A 26,536-nucleotide genomic window follows, 5' to 3' on the forward strand; every position below is an offset into this window, starting at 1 on the left:
GCAGGGGATGGGGGTTGTGGTCAGTTCATCACACGTTGTCTCTGCCGCTCCTTCCTCCTCAGGGGGAGGACTCCTCCCACCCTTCCCCTGGTCCAGCGTGGGGTCCCTCTCATGGGAGACAGTCCCCCCCACACTTTCTCCAACATGAGTTGCGTGGGCTGCAGTCCTCCCAGCAATGAACTGCTCCAGCACAGGCTTTCCTCAGAGTCCCAGCCTTCTTCGGGTGCAGCCACCTGCTCCAGTGTGGAGTCCTCCACAGGCTGCAGGTGGGCATCTGCTCCACCATGCACCTCCATGGGCTGCAGGGGCACAGCCTGTCCTCTCACCAGGGGCTGCAGGGGGGTCTCTGCTCCCCTCTCTCCTCCTCCTTTCTTCCACTGACCTTGGTGTTTTCATAGGTGTCTCCTCCACAACTCCTCCTCACAACTCACGTTCCCCTTCTCAAATACATTATCACAGAGGCACAACCACCGTCACTAACTGGCCTGGCCTTGACCAGAGGCGGGCCTGACTTGCAGCCAGGGGAGCATAGAGAAGCCTCTCACAGGAGCCACTGCTATAGCCCCCAACCCCGCCACCAAAACCATACCACACACACAAACCCAACACAGCCATCCATTTCTAAGTTTGAAATCCTGACAGGTCTGAGTGCAAGACAGATACTGAACTGCTCAGCAACATCAAGGCTGGAGACATTCTGGGCATGTAGAGGAACAAGTCTTAAGACACATCAGGAACGTCTTAACATTAGACACTTAGACTACACCTGATATTCAGAGACAAGTGGTTCTGCACACATGTGATTGCAAAGACCTAGATATTTTCTTATCTTGGAAATATATACCTTCACACTTTCAGCATGTCCAAGCAACACCAGCTTCCAAATCTAGAACGCAAAACAGCAGGCTGTGAACAGAAGAGAAATCTGGGGTACATTAATTCAGGCTTTGTAATTTAGTAGCTAAACTGCCTAATAAGATCCTGGATACTACAGATATGTGGAGAACCTGGTGATGGCATGAAGGTGTTCTAGGAGATAGAAAATGAGGACAAAGCTCTCCATACCTGGGGTCAAACTTTCCAAGTTGTCTCAGTTAAAGTTATGTTTTTTTCACATGGCAGTATCCCATGTGTACATTACCTGTGCAGCTGAGCACAGTTGGGCATTAACTTGTCTGAATCCATTCCCATTCAACTGCAGGCACAAACCCTGTGGAGACCATGTATTCTACCATGAATTTTGCACAAATCTCACTATATAAGTCATTTTACATTCATACAAAAGGAAGCTTTTAATATCATACGCTTGGCAGCTATTAAAATTTCATGGGTGTACGAGATGGACACATTTTATGACCCCTGAACTAATTATTGTGCCATTACTACCCTTGGTGCTTTCTACATTTGCTGACCCTAGACTATACTTACATACCTCTCTTCACATGATTTCAGACTGAGTATGACTTTCCTCTCATACCCATTTTCATTTAACTCTGATCTGTCCCTTTTTTGAAATTCTGAGCTGGTTTTCATAAAAATCTTATCTACAATCAAAGTTCTGATTCTCTTTAATGCTCTGGGATATGGCCTTATCTCATGCTATTATTAAAAACTGAAAGCTCTTCTACAGGTATATTTTTGACCTCTGCTCTTCTCTATTTGGAACAAAACCTGCAGCAGCATGGCCAAGAATAGAAGCGGCATCACTCAGCTCCCAATTCTGTACTTTAACCACTAGATGATGCTTCCTGTGAGTATATAAAATTTCATTTAAATGAAAAACTCTCACTATGCTTGCTTCCGCTTATGATGTCTTAATATTATTTTTTACGTCCTGCCTCTCCTTGACCTCCCTTGTCCTCCTGGACCTAGCAGATTTTCAAGGTCCGTTACAACAGTGGAGGAAGGTTTATGTGGCTACTTGTCACTCAGCCTGTACATGAAAGGTTCCCACCCAGCAGCTGGGGCTAGCTATTACATCATAGTCAGACCTGTTTGAACAAAGGACTCCATGACTCTGTGTGAACAAACCTTCTGAGAACGCAGACATTTTAGGAAACAAGCAGAAACCTTTCGAGGATATTACCACCAGCAAGGCATTTGTATTACCTAAGAGTTCAGCACTTTCAATATGTGATGAAACATCCAAAAGTCCTTTTTTTGCAGCCACATGTATAAATTGAGATGCATTCCACTTAAACTGAGGGCACTATATTTGTATAAAATAGTGTAAAGACAGAGTCAATTCCAGCCAATCACCATTACAGTAAAATTAAAACAACACTGTGCTTCTGTAGATAAAGTTACCAGGTAAGTGGATAAAGAGTTGTTAGTATATTGTGCTCTGACAAGAAATTAAGACTACCAAGAAATTAAGAAATACATAGAAGTGAATAAATGGGTCAATAAAACAGGCTATATTGCACATCAATCTATTGCAAAAGCTTTTAATAGTAAAACTAGGACTTATTTCTGACTATCGGTCATGAAGTTGTGTTCTGAGTGCAGAAGGAAAGTAAAAGAAACATGCTATTTTCTACAAAAGCTTGGGTTCTATTTAAAAAAATCTTGTCAATCAGAAATGGGGAGGAGTATCTAAGAGCAACTGTAGCAATAGTCATTATCTTCTGAAAAATCAGGGCACCGCAATGTATTTGACCAGCAGTATGTTCATGTCATTTTGATCAGGAATAACATTAGCCTGCTAAGCTCCAAATTTGCACAGCACTTTAGTACTCAGCTTTTCACTGAGTTGGTAAACAGTCATGGTGAATTAACTACTCGCTGCATTGTGAGATGGTCAAAATTGAAACTTCTGTTCCGCAGGAAATCCCAACCCTTCAGAATTTGATTATGCTCTAAATCAGGAAGAATGTCATTACTTCAGAATTTCCCATTAAACAAATGTCTTGAAGAAAAGAGATTCAGGAATCTAAACCAAAAGCTTTTGGTAATGACAAAACAATTTATTTTCATCTGACTGAATGGTTTTAGTTTGATGTAGTAAGAAGGTTTACATCAATTGTATCTAAATGCTATCTAAACCACTTTAGATTACATTTCATCTCATCACAGTAATACGGTTAACATTAACATATAACGCAAAAGGACAAAATAAAGAACTGGCTTACTAAACCAGAAGATTTTTACAAAACTGAAATAATTATTTCTCACAGTTCTCCATGGATATCTGCACTGTATCTGTTATAAAATCTTAAAATATTGACTACCCTTCATTCACTGGTAACAACAAAACAACCCTCCCTTTCCCTGCCCCAAAATTATTCCATTGAAAAATGTGATTAGTTCTGGCCTCACTGAAGCGAGTGGAAATTTTGGCATTGACATCAATGAAGTCAGAACTTTATTCACTGATTTCAGAAGGACTACTTGTGTACTTAAATACATGCAAAACCAAGTCCTGTATTGATCTGGAACCTTAACAACAAAACTTCAAGGAAAATGACCTCATCTCAATCTCAGCTAAGAGCATAGAGCAAGACTCTTAAATATAGAGCATAGACTCTCAAACAAGCAAAAGCAATGTCTAGCCAGATTCTGAGAACATTTTCCATGAATTTACATCATCTGGAACAACAGCAAAAATAGATTATTTCAAAATCAGTATGACCAGTTCACCAATTTTAAAGTATCTTCAACCACAGGAAAATAGTGACACACTATTTTTACCATACACTTAGAAAAAAATCATTACCATTACTGCATTATTAAAATCTGCGCACTTATAAATAAGGTATTGATTTCTGACATTAAGGAGATACTGTTCTCAACAGTTAATATAATAAAACTAAACCATACAGTAACATAAACAAAAGGAGAATTCACCAAATGTGGGCAAATATGCCTCAGGCACTGTCTGTTATGTGCACATCTGCCCACAGGGCAGATTGCTACCATCTAGCATTATCAAGAGGCTCCCTGTATTTCTCAGGAAGCGAGTGCAAACATTTCCAACGACTCATGGTGCTAAATATATGTTTCTCTGTCAGTAAGATATTGCCTTCCATCTTGGTTATGCCTGAGAGAGACTGTTTCTTTTTTTTGTGAGTTCAGGGAAAAAAAAAAAAAAAAGAGTAGATGCCTAATCCCTTGAGCATGTGCTTTAGTACAGATTTGAAAAGCCTCCTGGGGCCCTTTTGTGATGGAACAGGCAGGGCTTCATTGCCCACATATAGACTTCTTTGCCCATCTACGCTGCCCAGCACTTCTCTGATGGCACCCTGGAGATTAAAATTCTTCTGGATGTCCACTGGCCTGGACATAAACACGAAGCTAAAGATTCTTCCATCATTTTAGGCCAATATAGTCTGAAGTGACAGCCCCATTGCTGCAAATGATAAAAGACTAACAACTATGCCCACCTACCTCCAAAACCAACCACCAGGGCAAAGTAAAAGGCATCTTAATTTTAAACAATAGAGAAGTATATTTAAGAGAAAGTAGGAAAAAATATTTCAAGCACGAATCATGCAATGCAAATGACTGAAAAATGCCGTTGGAATTTTCAGAATGATCACTTAAAAGCTTCTTTGTTTTCTTTAAACGAATGTCTATTTTTGGTACATTAACTCGGCATTTTTTGTATCAGAACGTGGAATGTACACTACAATCTAAACTTCATATGAACATTAGCCGGAGCTTTGCAACTACTTTCATCCAAACAGATGACTGCATTTAATACTGCAGTATAATCTTGCTTAGTCTCCAAAATAAATTTGCAAAGGGAGTGGAATACCGTGAGGATAATTAATGTGATAGGGAGGTTTTTTCATCTTGATGTCATTATTTAAGACTGACTAAATTAAATTTGTTATGTTAAGTAACCTGGGGCACCAAATGGAATTGGAACCCTGCTTCCTAGGTACAGAAATATAGTAGGAAACAAAGCCCTGTCACGAAGCAGACTACCTAAGCAGCCAGGCCCTGTCAACCCTATTATGACTGGTCCAAGAGCAACTGACCTATGTTCCCTGAGCAAATACATAACAGAGATGGAAACTGAGCAGGGATCTCCCAAGTCCCAAGGTCTTAAGCACAAGTCCCAGCCATCACTATAGAAGAACCTGCACTGACCCCACTGGATCTATATTTGAACTACAGCAGCCAGATAGAAGACAAAACAGAGATGGGGAGCAAGTAAGCATCCACTGAAATGCTAGTCTAAGGACCAACTGTCTGTGTTGACAGATGTGTTGTACCATTTTGACAATGCAATTCCACTGAAGTTCTCTAATCACCATTTATTGTTGGATATTGTTAGTGAATTTGCCAAGTTTTACGTGTACAAAGAAAGATTAAATACCTTGCTCTATTAATGTTATACAAATTTTATCCTATGTTTATTAATTATCTCTACGGACAGCAAAGGCAAATAAGGTGTTTAACAGTGATGAGAATTAATGGCCTGATAGAACATGCAAAAATTTCACTAGAAACTCATGGATAATGGCCAGAATTCAACATTGCCCCAAGCATAAAACTAGAGTAACTGCAAGGATGATTCCAGGTCCATTAAGGTTCAGTAAACATTCAGCATCTGTGGGTTCCTTATGGTTTTTAATAAGCCAGAATGAAAGGGTTAAGCACATAATTCTGTACCCCTTTTTCTTTCTTCCTTTATGTTTTTCCTTTTTTAAAAAAGAAGAGTCTCCCTAGAGGTCCCCCAAGGTCTGAATCTATTGCCGGATTTAATCACTTTTGGTGCCTTTCCTTCTTCTTTGCAGCAAATTTTGTCTGAGCACTCCTGGGACTGGTGTTGAATTACAGATTCACCAATGATTTGCTGCTTACTCTACATTATCCCACAAGTGCTGAGGCAAACAGTTCTTTGCCAGGATCAAATGATGTTCTATATTCGCCTGCAGTTTAAAATCTTGTTAATGTTGACACTTCTGATGAAAGCTCCACAGTGAAGCTGGAGTGAGGGAAACCTGCAGGCTTTGGTGACTGCCAAATAAATGGGTACTCAGGGCACAAAGTTTTTTCAATGTCCTCTACATGCCCACAGGGGCATCATCAACTTAGGCGACATCTTTACCAGAAACAATGTCAAATAGAACACCTAACACACCCTGTCTGTGGGTGATGTCGCTGATAGGTGACAGAGTGACCGTTTGCTACCCTAAGTTGCTAAACTAGGGTGTCTGAGACAGAACTTTGCTCTAAAGTCAATTAACTTTAATGGAAAGACTCCAAATTACTTCAGTGATCTTTGGACCAAGTTCAATAAGAACTAATTAGGTCTCCATTCCAAAGGTTAGTTGTCAGAATTATTAATGGATTTTTGTTTGTTTGTTTTTAATATTGGATGAGAGGGTCTTTTTTTAATTATTTAGAGGGACTGACATCACTTTGACAACATAAGTTGCAAATACAGATGCCAGTATTTAAAGAATTAATTTCAGATAAGACAAGTAGCAAAATTTTACACATCGTACTAATGTGGTCCACTTTATGGGGATGAAGGAAATACAAACTACAGTTAGTGACACCTGTAATTTAGTTCTGTGGTATTTACTATACTCCACAGCCTTACCAAACCTACAACTAGGCTTACTGACTATAGCTTCCACTTCTGCCACCAATATCTAGGACCAGAGCTGGACTTTTCAGAACTCACCTCACTCCCTCTTTTTAAAACTCGTGACACAGAAGAAGATTGTATGTCTGAAAAACTTACCACAGGAGAGAAGATACTTCAAGAAAGATGATGATAAAGGTTCCTCATGTAGGAGTGGTACCACAGCAAATGGCTGAGCAGTCTTGACACTTTCTAAAATTTATTTATTCTGGCAGCAGATCATCACCTGCAAATCAAATTAAGAAATGCTCAAAATCTGAAAGTCACAAATTAGACTAGGGTGAATTATATGATGTCATTTAGCTGATGATTTTTCTCCTATTTATTTTTCCTTATAAATTGTCCCAGTAGGCCATGAATTTTTTTCTTTGGACTTTCTCCATTACTGAAAAAAATTTCCTAAATAATTTCCACATATTGGTCAGTAGCTTATTGCTTTTTTTAAAGGAAGTTTTCCTGGAAATTGCAGGAAATACTTAAAAGTTCAAAGTATAATAAATACAATACACTCAAATTGTATTTATACATACAAGCATACAAGATGGGAAACAGAGATGTAATTCTTCCCTGAGAATTGGTCAGACAACAAAATTATTTACCTTGGAGCACAGTCTTCAAAAAAAGACCTAAAATCTGCCTTTGGAAACTAGAATCCAATCCTCTCTGGTGCTAACAAAATGTCAAGTCGTATTCTGGCAGAACGTGGGCCTGCACCTTTGCTGCTGAACTGTGAAAACCTAGTTATAGGAGAATAGGAGAGTCTGTCTTTGTGGCATAACAGAGGAGATGAGAGAAAAGTCATAGCTCACACCCTCACACTGCATTCAAAGGCAAAGAGCAAAAAAGCTCTTCCTGTGGGCAGGACCTCTTCCCTCCTTTCTCTCTGACAGGGACTAATCCCCCTGAAATACAAGGGGGGAAAGGAGGATGGTTGCTCCCCTCTCCTTCATCTCCCGCCTCCCTTGTACTCAGCAAAGGGACAAGCTCAGGTGAATTCTGGCACAGAGGTTTTCAACAGGCTGCCCCCACCTCTCCCTTTGCCAGAGGCCATGTCAGCTAAAACACACATCTGCTCCATTACCCCTCCAAGTCACAGGTCACTCACTATCTTAAAGCTGATGAAACACCAGGGTACAAATGGGATGCACTGAAGGTCACCTGGTGGAAGTCATGGTGGGCGTAGGTACATGCAGACTCATCGTTTGCTTTGTGTGTGGACAGCAACCACTGGCAAACCCATTTGGTCTGAAGTGTTGGTCTGCAGAGCTGCCTTGTCTCTTGCTGAGTTGACTGCAGGGTTAACTGCAGAGCTATGGTGTACCCTGTACAAATCTAAGCTTTAGAGCAGTGACACTGTTGACTTGAGCTACAGCCAATGAAGGTGTGGGCGAACAGCCTTTCTGAAAACCAGTTTCTCAACAATCTTGTAGTTGCACTGAGTAACCGTTACTCAGATTTCTAATTAATAGACAGACCATATAGAAGATCTTGGGTTAATAGAAAGAAAAATTGGAAGAGCTCAGATGCACTAAATATCTGTGCTGACCCTAGCCTAAAGGCTCAATTATGATGTGTAAGTATCTTTGCAACTTGTGTTAAAAATAATAACAGAACTGTCACTAATTTATGCCCAGTCAATCAGAATGATCCATAATGTGGAAGTTTTTAACAAGCTGCTGTCCAACAGTTTTGACATGTTTTAAAACAAGCCATCCTGAGCAGCCCTGTAGAGGCTAATGCTTCTAAGCTTAATGACTCTCCAAAGAGGAGGAGGCATAAAGATTTAGCAACTCAATAGACATGACTGCACAGACCTCTGCAGCCAGCTTGGAAATGACAAACAATTTGTTAATAGAGAAGCTTTATTTTTATATTATTTTTTGCCAATGAAGTGAAAACAGAGCATTGATTAAGCAATCCAAGCTAAGAATATTCTACCCAAATTGGAGTTTTCAGACTGGCAACTGGTTTCAAGGCTTTCAAATACAACTTCTGCTTGTTGTTTGATGTTTAAAGATACCTGTCCTAGAGCCAGAGACAGTATTTGGTGTCAAGCTGACACTGTAGTTCACAGATGGATTTCAGTTGGGTGGGCCATGCCGCATGCACAACACTTGTGTAAAAAATGCTTTTTGTCTCAAATGCTACAAACTGAGAGAAAGGATTAATAGAACCATCAAGAAAAAAGTTCTCCGTACAAACAGAGTATGGCTGAAGAATACCAATAGCCCAACATGTTCTTAACTCACCATCACCCCTCTCTTCCTCCTATCAGATGAAGTCATTTGTATATAAATTCAGACTAAGCCTGTCACATGCATCACTAGGTTTCTGCATAGCTCAAATTCTAAGCTTATTTCCTGTGAAGTAGTTTTACTGAAGTCATCATACGTATTCAACACTAAATGAGAAATAGGTGTCTAGAGGTAATTAAAAATATTTGTGTTTTTTTCCTTTGCAGAGAATTCAATTTTCCAGGGGAGCCTTAAATACAAGCTTTTGGACCTCACATATTAAAGTCTGAGTGACTCATATTCTCATTCCCTTGTGTAGCTACATTATTAGACTGTATTTCCCTCAATTCATCAGAGAATAGGCTATGTCCAGAGCCATAAAGCAGAGATAGTAGCATGTCACGGAAGATTAGGTCCAGACAGGAAAACAGGCCCCTGAGTAGAACAGGAGCAAGAAGCATCTAAATTGTAATACTCAGAAGGTATTATGAAGCCTTTCTGGAATTAAAAATAATATGATTTTGTGGTTGAATATTTGGGTTTTGAGGTAGTTTGGGTTTTTATTAAAATAAACCTGCAAAAAGAACATGCCTTTCACTACAAATCTCCTGGAAATGCTGCATGAAAAATTTTCATCTTAATCGGGTCAGTTTGTTTGGACAGACTGCTGAGTAAATAAATACCTATGCCACATTATTTGTATTGTAGATCTTTCTCCACAGCTAAGAAAAATCAACACAGGCATATAAACCAAGTCAAAAATATGCATTATGCTTAACAAATAAGTATTAGAAGAAATTATACATTTTTTCAACTAGTGATCTGTACATTTTACACGTCTGAAAATTAAACCAGTTATTTTTGTCTCTCTGCGTTTTAAATCAACACCCATCACTCCAGTAGGCTGTTAACAGAGGGAGTGTCCTTGATGTAGTAGAATTGTTTTCCTGAAAAGTTCATGCAGGAGTACAAATCCTAAGGCTAAGATCCTGTTTTCTGAAAATTTTGCTCAGAAAGCCAGCACTTAAACTGGAAGCAACAGCTTTCCGTTACCATGATTTATCATTCCCGTTTAACCTACTCCCTCTACATTCTTGATAGAAAAGTTTCTAATTGTTTGAATACCTCTTTCTTCCCTGAAAAAAGACAATCAGACCAAGAGAACAAAACAAAGATTTGTGTTGGCTATTTTAGAACAGAGACAGGGGAAAAAACATTACCAGTGGTAAAATTAATTGGATTTTTTTTTGTTGTTGAGATGAATTACTGAGCACAAGATTTGTTGGGTGAGTAACTGCAACACTGGTGCCAGCAGAAACCCTCTTGCAGTGCTCTTTACAACACTGTGCTGGTACCTGACAATTCTGTAGTATTAATAGCCTAAGTACCATCTTGATCAGAATTTCTTTGAAATTCCTTAATATAACATTATGTGAGCACTTCTATGAGATTTGTTCCTGTTCTTTTGGTAAATACAATATGTAGTTTCGCTGCCAGAGAGGGAAGTAATAGCTTTGTATGTACAGTCTTCAAAACAAAATTCTGCTTCCTTTTCTTTCCTATGACCCTGGATCCTGCCTTGCTGACACAGCGGCAAGTACTGAATCACATACAGATTCCTCCCTAATCTCTCCTGAATCTTTGTGACACACACAGGATTGACATTTCAGTGAAGTTTTATTGGACAAACAGATTCACTCAGATGCTGCTGAAGTAAATGGATGTATTTATACACAGAAGAGATTTGGAGGGGTTTTTTTATTCCCACAGCAAAAAATGACACTATTCAAAGTAGCTGTGTCCATTAGATTTTTTAAAAAAGTATTCTTTTTTCATTATCTCATTATTTTAAATGTATTTCATAATTTATTTGTAGTGGAAAAAGGATTTATAAGTAGAAACCACAGGAGAGTCAAAATTCAGGTCACATTTGTGCAGTTCACCAGCTAATCTGAAAATCTAAATGTACTGAGACTTCCTAATATCTTCTCAGAATTCTGTGTACTGTTACTTATGAATAGGCTCAATTTAAACGGAAGCTTTTTATATACCAAAAAATATTTTCTGCATTGTCATCTACTTCCTTGTTCAGTCATTTCATGTCTACTGCTCAAAATTTGTACATTAACAGCCAAATCAGGTTTTGACCCACCCACTGCCTTCTCTGTAACAGATTAATAGCTATTACATACTCCCCTACTGGATTGGCTAAAAAATGCAGTGGCACCAGTAGAAAACATACCATGCTTTCCTCTTCTACCAACAACTTTGTCATATAGTGACAGATTATTAAAGTAAGTGAACAGCAGGAAAGTAAATGAAATTTAGTCTCTCTTCATTGCCAGTATCCTACTGAAATTTTCAACTCATATTAAAGACTGTAGTGGATGAAAATAGGAAGAATCTTCCTGAAACTGAGAGAGATTGAGAAGTCAAGGACACTGGGTTCAGCTACTGCTCATGCCCTGGATGAGTGACACTGGCTTATTTCCCACATTTCACAGTGACCATAAACAAATACGTTTGCTTCCTTTGGCCCTGAATGTATTTTACATATTTCAGTTGCAAGCTCTTTGGGGCAGAGTCTGCTGCTGAGTATGCTTTTCTTGTGTTAATGCAACACAGCCATGATGTATCTTGAGACCTGACAAAATTCCAAGAAGTAAGTAGTTACGAAGGAACTTTCTCCATCCAACAATTTAGTTCTGTGAAAGACCATTTTCCTGAGCGTACTTACACGTTTGCAAATCACCAGAGTGCCAAAAGAAAATCTAATAATACTTTAAAAGACAGCAATAAAACCTGAATCAAGTGGCAAAAAGGCTATTAGAGAAATACTGGGCACCTGGACAAATCCATGCATCCTTCAGTTTTCAAGCAGTTTCATCTTCCAAAATATTCTGCACTTCTTTTGATACTGCATATGTACCTCTTAAACAGCTTTTACAGTTCAGCTAGAAAAGCCACCACTGTGAGAAAATTCTGTACCTGATGAAAGTACTTTAAGGAATGTAGACTCTGATCTGCAACCCTTTTCTCACACAAATAATCTTCATAGCTTTGATTATGACATGAGTAGGATCATTTATGTAAGAAAGAAGCAAGGTAGGCAAAGGAACTTAAGAATTGCACTAACATAGTAAAGCATTGTAAAACGACAATAAAAATGGCATTTAAGCTCTCTCAAGTTCTGTCTGTTCCGTAGTACAGAAAAAAAAAAAAAAGTAAACTGAGCAAGTAGCTTTTACAAAGCTGCAGCCAGCAACTAGCAGGACCTTGTAAGAAGAGATCCCAGATCTAACCTGAATGAATAACCATGTCAAAAACAAGGTACTGGAAACAGGCAGAGTCCACACAAAATGCCAAAGGTACTGTCCACAACCTAAGAACATCTGAGAAGTCAGAAAGTACAAAGACAAGGTTTGAACTGCCAAGAATCCAACTGAGTTACACCTTGCAAAGAATATGAAAACAAATATTGAATAAAATAAGACAAAGAAAAATGCTGTGCCACTGTGGAGGAATAGAGTTTAAAGACAACACAAGGAAAAGCCTTGAATAAGTATTTTGCCACGGTTTTCAATTAGAAGTTTTAAGTTTAATTTAGAGACAAAGATAAGGTGAACAATGAGAATGTGGGTACGCAAATAGAAGCTACCACAGCTAACACAAAAGCTTGATTCAAAAAGTGAAATGCATCAAACTTGAAGTCTGGTTAACTGTTATCTCTGACTTCTAAAAATTTCTGACACATGTAATGCTGGTTCAGTGACAAATATTTTTAATAGCACCATCAAGTTGGGAGTGAAACTGAAAAATAGTAAATACGGCTTCTTTACTTAAAAAAAAATATGTGAAGAAAAATAAGAGAAGGCAGTTGGGAAATTACAAGCTGTATCATTTGACCTCATTAGTATGAAAGGCCTTAAAATACATTTTGAGGGAGACAATATATAAAGACACAGAGATAAATGAAGAATGGGATAAAATGCAACAGCCATTTACCAAAGGGACACCATACAAACTACCCACATAGTTTTCTAAGATGAGGTAAGTGATTTTCTGAACAGATGAAGTGTAATAGATCTCATCTTTCAGGACTTTAGGAATCCATTTGACACCATGTTATACATTATTAAGGACTCTGAGGACTAAGCAGAACACTCTTTTGGTGGCTAAAAAACAGCTAAAGGAGAAGTAGTAACAGTTAAGTGCTATTATGAAGGGATGCAACAAATCAACTGCGATTAGCAGTAAGGGTGTTCAGGATCCATCCTGGGGCTTCTGCTGTCCTTTCATAGCTCTTGATCAGGTAGAGACTGTGACCGGGATAGAAGAGAACCTGTGTGCTCTTGTACTGCCAATACAGAAGAGTAGTGAAACTATACAAATAGAGCAGCTTGAAGATGGGAGCCATAGAAATGGAGTAAACAGTATGGTCATGTGCAGAAAATTCAAATGTAACTTGGGAGATGACCAGGTAGAGACAAATGAGGACTGTAGTCACCAATGAAAGGATGACTAAATGGGTAACATGATGAAAAAGCCAAGTGAGAGACTATAGGACATGAGGACAGAGATTTTCAGTGGAACCCAGGAGACATCTGTGATCACGTCCAAAGTGCGGGTTGTGCCTCACCTGAAACCCTTACATACATTCAAGAAAGATGAACTCAAATGGGGAAAAGTAGAGGGAATAGCTTCTGAAATGAGTGGAGGAATGGAGATCCTCCATCCAAAGTTACTAACAGAGCTAAGTGGTTTAGCCTAGCAATGAAGGAGCTAAGTAAGGATATAACTGCTGCCTAGAAATGCTTTGAGGAAGACACCTCTAGGTGGGAGAAGTGTTATGTAAGTTAAAGAGCAATAACAGCACGAGGGAAAAAAAAAGGAATTATACATGCCACACATTCATCTAGGCTGTAAAGAAGGGACCTAGCAATAAGCCTTTGTCTTAAATAGTCTCCCAGATACAAGAGTTAGGGCAAAATTACAGCCTTCAAGTTGGAGCTTAAGATACAGCTGGAAGTATCACATGCTGTAACACCCTTTACAATTGCCCCGACCCATTGCTTGCATCCACTGGTCACAGAATGTCTTTTAGCTCTTCCATGAACAGTCTGATGGTGATATTTTTACTGCTTGGATGTTACTGGTGTCATTTTGGGGGACATATCCAACAACATTTACCATTCCATTTTTCCTGTACAGTCTTCATTACAAAATGAATGTAAAACTAATTACACAGATAAAGACTTCCGTGATAATGCAGGCTACTTGTAAGTGAAAATAAATAAATAGAAGACTGTAGGGCCCAAGATTATTTGAATAGCTAGGGCTCACACAAATACAATCAACAGGAGCTTTAATTAAGAATAATTAAGTCTTTTGTGAAATAATCCAGGGCAAACTGTAGAATTGTTTTAAAATTGTTATTAGCTGCTCAGATGGAGTTTGTCAGATGGGTTTTCAGTGCTCTAAAGCTGAGAAATTTAACAGAAATAGTATGTTGCTGTATTTTCAAAACTTGTGGAGAGATGCATCTCTCCTGAAGAGAGTAAAGATTTGGCACTTTGTATGATGAGAGAGGATCTGGCCCAAACACTCCTGTTTGCAGATGATGACTTTACTGTATTATTCACTTTGTCTTGGCACAGTCAATCAACAGAGGAAGTGCAGCGGAAATAACAAAGCCTCTTCTCTATTTGCTGATAAAATTTTTAGCACATTTAAGGAGAAATCTGAACCACAGTAATTTCTGCACCCCAGAAAAACGTGTTGAGCAGAGAGAAAAGGACAGAGAGGACATCAGTACTTGCAAAAGGCAAAACAAAACCCAGGAAAATGTCTCCATAAAGGGAATGTGAAAAAATAACTCTTAAAATACATTTTAAGGAAGTATCTGAAAGACCTTTTCCAGGACATAGCGCCCATTTATATCCATTACGTTTCCACCTATTTGAACACAAAACAGTGGATTTATACTAGGGATGAATCTAATCCGTGTGTGTATTCAAAATAAAAGGTTCAAGGGACTAGCCAGAACAGCATTTTTATCAAATAGAATTCCTTTGTATTCATCCTCACATTATCAGAAATGTGGCTATTTCCTAATTAGCACATCTCCAACTTTAACCTTTTGTCTTGACTGCAATCTCTTAGATTAGCAGTTTAGTTCAGCCTCCTCAAAACTTCTTCTTTCATAAATTGACTATTTCTATGGTAACAGCTGCCACTTTCATTCTACAAGCATCAAGAAAATGTGGTTTCCTTTGTATCAGTGGGCCAGGCTGGGTGTGCAACTTTGGCCTTTGTCAATGCTCTTTTCAGACAAAACTGTTTATTCCAGAAGAAGAGGAAACAGGTGCAAGCGCAATTCAGGAGGCAGTTTTTGGCTGATCCATGAAGCAGGACTGGCAACAGTCTGGAATGGAGCTGTCGGATGACCCACCTGCAATGCCAGTATGTTCTGCAGCTGCAAGAGGGAAGGACAAGCACATTCAACAGCAGCCACGAAACTTAAATCAGTATTTTCTGTGGGGTTTTCTTTTGTTTTGTTTTGGTTTTTTCCTTTTTTGCTTGTTTCTTTGGTGGCTACACAAACAGTAGCAAGACATCAGCTTAATATCTCCACAAGAACAGTTGAGAAACACTTAATGTAAATCAAGGGTTCTCATTCAAAGAGCATTGAACTTAAGCCAAAAAGAACATCAGTTCATTGCTGAGAAGCTGACACAGCTTTAATGATCAGTGTCTTCATCTTCAACACCCACACTAGTCTATAACCAAAGTCCTAATCTCAGCTGAAGTCAATTCCCAAAGTAGCATCAACTTCAGTGGGACCAGCAAACATTCACAACAAAGGTACTTTGTCTCCTGCCAGTCATGTGACATTTTTTTGGAAGTTTATCAAACTGGAGGCTTTTTCCAGAAAACCCATCTGTTCTATATGAACTCACTCTGACACCTTTACATTCTTTGAAACTGAAGGTTTCCAAGTCAATCTGTTAAACTGAGAACGGATAAAGTGGGATTCACATCTACTTCTCCAGCAATCCACTGAAATAATTGCGTTTTCCCTTAGTCACAAATGTAAGATTCTGTCAGAAAAGAGAGCTGCAATTTTCCAAAGTTAGTATTGCATGTTCAGTTTCTTAAATTGGTCTTTAAAATATATTTTTAATTTTTTAATGAAATTTTTAGCACTCATGTAAAGGACTGGCAGACAGCAAAGAGACTGAAAAATTAAACACAACTCTAGCAGCCTATTCTTTCCTTTTCTGAATTCCCCATTAACCCTTTCAGCACTAGACCAGGTGATTGGTTTCCTTTCCTTACACACTTCTCATTCCAGGCATACCAATACCTGTTGGTAATGAGACACTTGGAAAATTTGAACTCAGTTTGGATTTGGGCCTACTGCTTTAAATCAAAATTACCAAGTGTTTGAGGACAGAAAAATCACAGATCTGTTTTTCTGAAAGTGAACAGTCAATGGCTGCAGTTGTGCAACCTACATAAACTCTTTCTCTGCCCATTTCAACAGACATTAAGACAGTTTAGAAATGGACTCATTTCTAAGCCTCATATCTGAGTGTTTATCATGCTTCTACATCTGCAGATTTTGTTACCGTCATAAGGTACCAAACCCAATACCAACAGTAAAGCCCACAGCTTCTCCTACTGTAGGTCAAAAAGGCAAATGATGCCACTAGTTAGAAATGAATAGCAGGCTATAAACATCCTGCAGGCACTAAGACTGTATATTTACATGAGTATCCCAGAACCTGGATGCCATTCAGATTCAAAACCTAATTCTGTTGCTGGATCATAATCCAGAAAGGGCCAAACTAAATCTCTTGGTTCTGGGCTCACACTGAGAAAGCCTGGGTTTGAGTTTGAGCTGAGAGTCCTAAGCTCATGTTTATTTTCACTTCAGCTCACAAAAAATTGGTGAATAATCCAGAACTGTTCATCCAGGAAAGATTCCAAAGGCTTGCCAAGTTCCAGACAATAGTCCATAGAAAAAAACAAGTGCACAGATCTGCTGGCAGGAGATGCCTCTATCCACACTCAACTTGCATGCGTTCCTAGGGTGGTTCTCAAAAATGGGACACCCTTGGGAAGGGAAAGATGAGGGAGTTAATTGAACCGTACCTGTGAATGCCATGAATACCCCTTAGATTGAATGCAAAGGAACACCAAATTAATTACTGCAGATTAATGAAAAGGAGGAAAAGGTTGGCAGGAAGGGTTGTCTGCATGACTGGCAACATCACAGCAACAAAAGCATTTTACAGGAGAACTCATAGATTCTGCACTGTAGATGTTTGCCATCTCAGTAGTAATAGTCTATATTCTGATGCCACATACCAGTTTTGCTATCACACTCCAGGCACCAGGACTGTTAAGGTATTACTTTGATACCCCACAATACTAGCCTGCACCCTGTTTGGTGCCTTCCTCTGCAGTCTGGCCCAACTTCCACCTGGGAGAGGGGTGTGACTCTACCTGCACTGGCTGCTGGACTCAGGAGAGGCACAGGAGGCAAGCAGTGCTCATTTTCCACTTTCCTCAAGGGCTGTTCTTTCTCCCCAGTAAAACACCAGAGCAGAGCTGCTGTACCTGTATGTTTTACAAGGATCTGTGGATCCTAGAGCATTCAAGGACCAGGTGGTACCAAGGTGGAAAGTCCCACACTACAGAAGGATAGAGAGGAGGGGATCCCACTTCCAATGCCTTCCAAATTAAATTCTTAAAGGGTAAGTCCTGGCTTCTCTCCTACCACCCCCGCAACATCAGCTCAGATCTTACAGGAAGTAGGATAGTGAGGAGATCACTGCTGTGACCCAGAAGTTCCACGAAGCTCACTCACCCTTGCTCAGAAATTCTAACAGGATTGCCATATTTAGTGTCTTTACTATACTTTTTTTTGGTTTTTGTTTTTTTTTTTTATCAGTAATACGGGAGATTCAAATGGTGTTGCTTTGTCTTCACACTACTTGTAAGTATCTCCAACTTCTGGCAAGCAGTGCATCACAGGCCCTACCTCATGCCAGGGAGACATAAACAGCATCCCTGCATCACTGTCTGAGTTTTAAGCTTTTCTGCACGCTTTTACCATATATTAATGGAACTCAGCCCACACCAATTGGTGAGCTAATTGCTGTCAGAGCAGATGGTAAGATAGGCCTGAAAAAAATATTTGGTACTTTTTTACCATGTGAGAGAAATGTAAGAGGGAAAGGATGTCTTTTCCATTTCCTGAGGGCTGCAACAAAAGTCAAAGCAAGCTTTTATGATCAGTGGAGTTTGAGGAACAATTATCCAGCTCCAGTGGATGCATACCTTACATCTAGCTCTATCTGATTCTCTCCTCTGTGGTTTAGTTTGCCTCCTGGGCACATCATGTGCTGAGAGTTCATAGACTGCCAGTGTGCTAGTTCAGTCTGCTCCAGGCACCAGTGTTCAGACAGCAGCATTGTGAAGCAATCTGAGATACCAAAACCAAGAGCAAATTCTTAAGGTACTCATGATAAAGAGGTAACATTTGTTTCTACATTCTGTGCAGTTATCTTGGAGGCATGCTAGCACAGTAATGCCCTCTGTGAAACTATTGCTCAGTGCTAACTTTCCAGTGGCAGCCACCATAAATATTCAGAGATATAAATAGCACCGCACTATAAAAAGTAACAATAGCAAAGGTCTATGTGAGATCAGACCTCAAAACATGACACTGCAGAAGAGATGCTGCATTGGACCTATTCAGGCAGAAGGCTTCATATTTGGAAAAGAAGGAAGAATAGCTTGCCAACTGGCATTCCAGCAGTTAGCTGCTGGCCAGGATTTTCCAAGTTGCACTTTATACGCCTAGTTTCACAAAGGTCACACTAGCAAACTGTTAGGGCTTAACAGATCAAAGATGCAGTTGGCTCTTATTCCAAGGCCCTCTCCCCGATTTAAATACTGATGACAATGGAACAAACATCTCAATAGCTGCACAGAAAGGCCAATGCACAAATGTGCTATACTCAACATATGGAAGAAGTCTGAAGCCTTTCAAACCACTTATGTTTTCAAGAGAAAGCTGTGGATATCAACAGCAGAATGAAAAATCTAAAATGGGAGGAAGAAGCCTCTATCCTACCATGCTAATTTGTATTGTTAGAAAGGAAAGTAAACAGCAATGTTAGCTATGCTGAGGATTTTCAAAAGTTGTATTGATTTTGGGTTTCCTTTCAAAAATAATGTTTTAATGACTATGCAGCATGCTGGGTCTGTGGCACTGGTAGTGTGTCCATCACCATGGTACCTGAGCACTCAAGCAAATGATTAACCAGCAGAGCAAATGAAACAAGCAGAGAGCCAACAGGCACTGTGACAAGTTCTTCATAGACCTGCCAGTACATCTCTATCTGGACCTTCACTCCTTCAGGCTTTCCACTGTCCTATCTTTCACCCATGTTCTTACGATAACCAGATCTTTTTTTCCAAACAGTGCTAAGGGGTGCAGAGATCTCAGGCTGGCTTAGAAGGAAGGATAAGATTAATAAAAAAGCCCAAAACACAAATCTTTTCATCTGGAAAACATTGCTTAAGGACACAGTAAGGAAAAAAAATAATTTTCATTTGCACAAACCAATTATGAATTGACAAACTTTGTTATGTCTGCCATGCCAACAGCCTGGCTACTTTAAAATTACTTTTCTGAAGAGGGAAAACAAGTCTTTTCCTCACTGAGGGCCAAAATGACCTTTCAGGAGACTGATGCAGACCATATATGAATACTACTGTTAGCATTATCTAACAATAATGAAAAGAATACATAAAAACATATGGCTATGGGCCTTCTGGAAAAAGTCCAGAGATTGCATCAGCCCCTCCCCATACTTCAAATAAGTAGCAAGTTAATGACAACTCTGATGATGTGTGTTTAACACATGTGCATGTAACTACTTTGAGCTTTTTCTGGCTTGGCATGCTTACTCAGAGACCTCTGGGGTTTTAGAAAAAACTATTCTGTTGAATCATCTACCCCTTGCTGTTTTGCTTTCTGTACAAAATCTCCGAGGAGCACAGGAAAGCAGAGGGCCTTGCAGGCAGGCCAACTTTAGAAAGGCTAGCTCCTTTCAGTACTGGAGAATTATGCAGCTGTAATACAACCCTCACTGAAGAAGTTTCCTGTTTTCCATCACTAGTCAAGGCAATAATGCTGCAGTCTAATTGAATTATTGTCATGTGGAGTTTTTCCTCTTTACTGTAGCTGCTTCAGACTTAAGAAGTAGTTACATGATCTCCATTCTAGTTTTTCCCTTTAAAAGAGGAGTAAGTTTTGGGGACAATGCCACATTACCAGCAATGAAGATTCAAGTGCTCTCTTCCCAATGCAGGTACAATGTGCTTGTGCTACCACTGTGCCTCAGCAGCAGTTTTGAAGCAGGTGAGGAGCACTGCACCACTCACCCATATTCCAACCGTGAAACTCTGGCTTAAAGTTCACTCTAAGTAGCAGTCTGATTCTATTACCTCTCTTGTGTCTAAATCATATCCCTCATTGTCATCTCTAAAGACTCAAATCTTCTGTGCACTTTATCAGGCTTCATAATTGAAGCTAATGGAAGATACATTTGTTTAGCTGTTGTAAACAGCTTTGAAGACCTCAGTCTCAGCAAGGGTGATGATTTAAGGATGTCAGCTGGGCAAACAGTTTAATTTTGAATGAATTTAGCCAAAATTGATTACTGGAAAACTGATATGAATCTTTCAAGTTCATATTATTTCACATAATCTTGGCAGTAAATATTCCACCCCTTCTTGCCATCTGATCACCAAGCGTAAAAGTGGAAGCATCAGCAATGATGTCAGCTTCTCAGACATGACACCAACTTTGGGTACTATAAACAGGTGTGAGAAGACACTTTTCAACTGCGGCAGGGAGTACAGCCCTCAAATGGTTTAGCCCTCAGCTGACTAAATTTCTGCATAATACCAATTCTGTTAAGCAGCCTGAAAATAATGGCCAAAGCGTTTCATGACAAAGCCCGGGAACACAAAACTCAGAAACCAACAAATGCAGAGAACTATTTCATGACAGTTATTTATTGGAAGTACCTGTTTCTCATTCTCTCTGGTCCATTTTCAAATGAATTAAAATAATAATTTAGAGGGGAAAGAAAATTATCTTAAAATAGTCATGGTTTTTTTTTTCCTCTCCCAGGTAATTTGGAGTCAGGAAGAATCCAAAATAACAACATGAGTGTTGAAATTACAGGGTAAGGTTGGAAACCTCTAGAAGTCATCTAGTCCAACCTCATGCTCAAACCAGTGCCACCTTAGAATTAAAAGGAAAAGAAAATAATTTTAAGCAAGAAGAAATAAAAAATGAAGACTTCCCCTATCCCTTTTTTGCACCAGAAGAAAAAAAAAAGGCAAGAAATGTTTTTCTGAAACACATAGCTCTTCCATGTTGTTCACAAGTAAACATGGCCAATATGGAAAATATCTGCAGCTGCCTGCTTTGGTTGACCTAGTTCCCTTTCTGTCTTGATGCAGGTAACATTTAGCACAGCGTGTGGCAAACTCTGACTCAGTTGCCAGCACTGCTCTGCCACACTCCCGGCCAGAAAAAGCTAGGAATGCTGCATGTTCAGCTCCAGTGACAGAGAAAATGCTCCTCATCATCCATTAGCAGTCCCCTTCAAATTAATTAAGGAATGACCCCCACAGCTGCTGAAGAGGGTTCCACCCCATCTTTTGGCTGGGAAAGCAAAGCCTCTAGGGCAGGGCCTGGACTATACAGCAAAGAAGAACAGGGTGGGGGAACCTTATGAGATCTGAGTGAAACCCAGATGACTCATCAGAAAGTGAAATGTTCCTGTTTTGGCAGGAGGCTGAAGTAGCAGCCCTGGGTTGTGCTGCAGCACAGCAATAAATGACCCTGAGGGCTTGGGACAAACTCCTGTGCACACCGATATTCCTAACAGTAGGGCTATCTCACATCTCATTAAGCAAAGAGGCTTACATGACAATTAACACATTAATTAGCAGCATCTTTTTCACAGGTGGAACTTTGGCTTGAGATTTCAACATTTTTAGACAGCTGTTTCGTGAGTGAAAATGAAAGAATAGTTTCTTATGACTCAGGGTGACAAGGACTCATATCCAGAACTGGCCTAGGAGTGTATTTGCCTATGCACTGAAGGACACTACAACTAGACGATGGCCTTCCCCATAACTTCTACACAAGGAGGGCCTCCTTGTACATCTGCAGCTTGCCATTCAAAGCTCAGCCCTTAGCCTGGGCAAGATGCCAGGCTGGCCACTTCATAAGCTGACCATAACAAGGCCTAACGTACCACAAAGTCACACAGAGGCAAAGCAAAGCCTGGACTTGAACTAGTATTAGCTCCCATTTCTCAACCCCAGCTGCTGACCCGTGTGGCTCCCCACTACAAAAATCCCTTTGATTATATCTGTAGAGATATGGCCCATAAGAAAACTCTTCAGCAAACACCAACAAGCAATCATGCTAATTTCACTGAAAATAGGTATCAGCTATAAGAGAATGTTTATTGCCTTAGAGCTTCACATTTTAGATAAAGAACTAATAATTGCTACCAGAGACCGCTTTAAAGAAGAGTTGGTACACAAGTAGGGATTTCGTTAAACTTGCAGCTATGTTTCTGAGGTTTTTGTTCAATACCATCTTTCATTTCTGTTATCTTTTGAGAGAATGCATTCGCAGGCATACAAGAAAATCTAGAGCACTGGAAATGTAATGAAAGGAAGAAAAAATTGAAGACTGGAACTGGAACTTGTAGCTTTCAAGATCTGGGGGATTCTGATATCATTGAGTCTCTTTCCTGTGAGATAGATGTTGCCAAGCCATGCAAAACAGTGACATGCTTTATATACGTTATCTTTCACTTCCCTCAGGTACGTACTGCAAGGAAGCTGTGTTCTAAACAATGTATAAACAAACAATCTTCATATTAATCTTTTACATATTTGGCACTCAAAGCACAGATAAATCAGTGTGCCGTAGCCTTACCTGTCATACCACTTACAAAATAAATCCAGGCTTAGGAGGAACACTAGATAACTTTTCCTTTAATTAGCTTTTCAAAGCTGATGGTATGTTTTAGAATATGATTCATTTCTTTTATTTATCAGCCTGTCATGTTTCAGATGGGTACTGTCTGACCTCTAGATACCCTTGCACTTGCTCTGTGATATCCCCAGAATGTCAATACTTCAATTCTTCATCTTTCATTTCCCAAACGTTTCTTATTGGTCACTTCTGGTACCAGTGGCAGCTGAAGTGGAAGTTTATCCTCTGATAATCTGTACTGCTTTAATGGTTCCCAGCATCCTGAGGATATTCTCCAAGTGTTATGGTGACACCAGCTGAGATCTTGGCAATAGAAAAGTGTTTCATATGCTTATTTCCTAACTTAGTCTCTTGGGTTTTTTTCTGCTTTCCCAACCCTCTGTTAGCCCCTTGATTTCTGTGGCTTAACTCCTTTTGTTATTGCTATATTCTTTATTATCACTTCTCATATCTTTCTGATAATAAAGCCTTTGAAGAATCTGACAGCACTCCCACCATGCATCCAAAACCTCTTAATAAATTTCTCCAAACCTCCAAGTCACATTTGTCCAAAAGCTTAGCAAAAATCCCCTCTAAAAGGAACAACGATGGTCACATCTTCTTTATATATTTCTCTGTAAACGAGTCTCGGAACTATAGCACATAAACCTTGTAAAATGATGAGCATGTTTCAAACAGTTCTAATGTAAAATATTACACATAAAACAAGTCACCAGTTTTAGCATGTCTCCAAAATAACGTAGGCTTAGAAATGCTTATCCTTGTAGCATCCCTATCCTTTTTTCCTAAGATAAAATTAGTCTTGCACCAGCATGCCTGAAAAAGCAAAATTCTCATATAATTTCAATCACTCAGTTTTCTCAAGACTTTTATACAGCTGACTGAACACCTATTATCTCACCTGAAAGAGAAGCTGTGAGTTTGCTCACCTCAGTCACCTGCAGGATCTTTGAAATGCCTCCTCTTCTGTTCCTTCCAAAGAGTGCCTTCCCGCATCTCCCAGTCCATTCCCGAGTCCACTGATCATGCAGCCATCAATAAGTTCTGGCTAAGTTATCCTACGTAACTCTGAACAAAAAAGGAGAGACTCACAGATGCTGCAGAAGGTCTTCTTTGCTCTCTTTGAAAATTTTGTTTTCTTGGTGGTCTGTCACAGTCAGGTCTCCAGTAGTAAACTGAACAACCTATCCTCCTGGCTCTTCTTTTCTTCTTTTTCTTTTCTGTAAACACATAATCAGTGCTTCAAATCCTTTAGGTATCACAAACTGTATTTCTCTATTGCCCTCTACTGACTGCTAGCTAACACCGCCTTCCTGGAGAATTGGCAAGCAGCAGATACACAGTACGCTTTCCTACACCGCCCTCCCTCAAATCAATAATGATACACGATGACCAAAAGTCAACACAAATCATTCTATTTTTTCCTTTGTTACAAAACACCAGGCAAGATTTACAGCTTGTTGGGCAGCCGTGGTAGCTACAAAACACTAAACAACAGAAGCAGGAAGCAGTTAGTAACATGGGTTTGCTAATGTGTTTTTTTTGGTGAACAAAAGCCAGGAAAAAGTAGAGACAAATGCATTCTGCCTTGAAATGCGGGTGAATTCACCCCACTGATACCATAAATATTGTACCAGGGAACCAAGAGTTATCTGGCTTTAAGGGTCTGGTCCTGCCAGCACTGGATGCACTGACATACCGACTTTTCATGGGAGCTCTGCAGAAAGGGGCTCGTAGAGAGCCATGAATTGGGGACCATGGTTTCTTGGTCATTTTCCTTTTGTCTCTGGAGTTTTATTTGTTTAGCACATTCAGCATCACACCTAACGTGAGAAACATGGTTTCTGCCTCATGAGACAGGTATTGGGACAAGACACGTGACACACTGGATATGAATGGCACTGGGAGGTGCTGTTTGCACTGCTTTTCAGACAGATGATCTATAATGCGAAGAGAAACCAGCAAACTAATGTAAAAAAAAATGCAGCAGCATTTCAGACAAGCTGGAAGAGACTGAGGGGGAAAAAAAGTGGGGATAAGAAGCGTGTAAGGGTGCGGGGGAGGCAGGGAGAGAAATAAAAATGAATCTTTTGCATTGTGTTAGTCACCGCTTCATTACTACAGTACAAGGCTTGTTAACCAAGTCACTCAGGCACTTGGTCTCACCAAAAAAAAAAAAAAGTTATCCCAAGGTGCTGGTGTAAATGCTCTGGCCGGCCCGCACCACTCCCCGGGTCAGGGAGGAGTCAGGTCCCAGCTCCAGACAACAGGAAAATCCCCAGCATTTTCCATTTGCTAGGCAGAGGCTGGGAGAGAACACGGCAGGATCTTGTCTCACCATTCCTCCTCTGCAGCCAAGTCCCCTAGGGGGCAAACATGGTTAAAAATGATAAAAAGAGCCCACCCCCCAAAAACTGTTGAAATTATTTTTGCTCACTCGTGTTCAAAAAATACTTTTTTTTTCCACTGCTATTAATAAATAGGAATATTTCATTTGCCAAAAATCTGTTGACTGATGAACAGTGGTTGTATTTTGAACAGATACGACGTCCCTGCTCTTCTACTCAGGAAAGGTAGGGTTCACACAAAAACTATCACGAACAAAGCCAGCAACTTGGCAACAAAAAAATGTAATATTGAAAGGTCCATTGAAAAATTTATTTTTAATTATAAAATAAAGTCAGCAGAGGCCCTAACTGTAGCTATTAGGAACATTTCATTAACAAGCCCAGCTTTATTGACTGCACTGTAAAGCTCTTCTATTAAAGGAAGCCCAGAAATTCAATTTTTCCCATGCTTTTCTACTTCTAAAGCCCTCGGCTACTCCATGTTAGAAAATAAGAAATAATTATATTTATTCAAATTCCTTGATAGAATATTGAAGGCTGCTCAGATGAACACCTCTCCTAAATGAACACCATTACCAATAGATCAAAGAGGAAGAATGTCTAGCAAATGAATGGGGCTGAGGGAATTAATAAAACACACATCAAACGTTGAAAAGCTGTGGGTTTTCTTTCTTTTTTTTTTTTTTTCTTTTTAATAGGAGCACATTTGCAGAGCGATAAAGCAAAGCATGTAGTTGCCAAAATTCATAAAAAGGCATCTAAATAGAGCGGGAGGTAGCTGAAGTTCAGCACTTTTGAACATCAAGCGGCATTCTGGAGCAGCGGGTTGGAATTCTTCACGTGACAACTCTTTACAGAGAAATCTATTTTTTTGTCCCCTAAGGTAAAAGTTTTCTTGCCCCCACAAAAAAAAAAGCTGCTAACACGCTGAAGACACGAGCGGCTCCTGAGCACGGACATCGCTTTCTGCCGCTTCTTCACGGCCCCGGCGCGGGCCGCTCAGCCCCCGCTGGCCAAGCCACCGCATCCCTCACGGCGGCTCCGCCAACGGACACGCGCAGCCGTTGCTGCCGGCCCCAGCGGACCCCCGCCCCGGCGTCCCGGGCACCGGCCGGGCACGAAGCCGTCGCCAAGGCAGCCCGCCCCGGCGGCGAAGCAAGGGCTGCTCCTGCACCGGCTGCCTCCCCGCTCGCCCCCCGGGCACGGGCCGCGCCCCTTCCCCCTCACCCGGCCCAACACCGCG

General features: G+C 40.1%; 1 long non-coding RNA gene across 1 annotated transcript in view; it reads right to left on the reverse strand.

Moving 5' to 3' along the window:
* The window catches only part of LOC141923638 (uncharacterized), an 81,171-nt gene extending 57,055 nt beyond the window's left edge, over window positions 1-24,116 (reverse strand). Inside the window, exons 1-2 of the long non-coding RNA XR_012623361.1 lie at window positions 23,875-24,116; window positions 6,701-6,827 (exon numbers count right to left, since the gene is read on the reverse strand). This is a non-coding gene — a long non-coding RNA (uncharacterized LOC141923638). The remainder of the gene's footprint in view (window positions 1-6,700; window positions 6,828-23,874) is intronic.
* Window positions 24,117-26,536: the final 2,420 nt, after the last annotated feature.

The sequence above is a fragment of the Strix aluco genome, chromosome 1 (genome assembly GCF_031877795.1).
Source record: "Strix aluco isolate bStrAlu1 chromosome 1, bStrAlu1.hap1, whole genome shotgun sequence".
Lineage (NCBI taxonomy): Eukaryota > Metazoa > Chordata > Aves > Strigiformes > Strigidae > Strix > Strix aluco.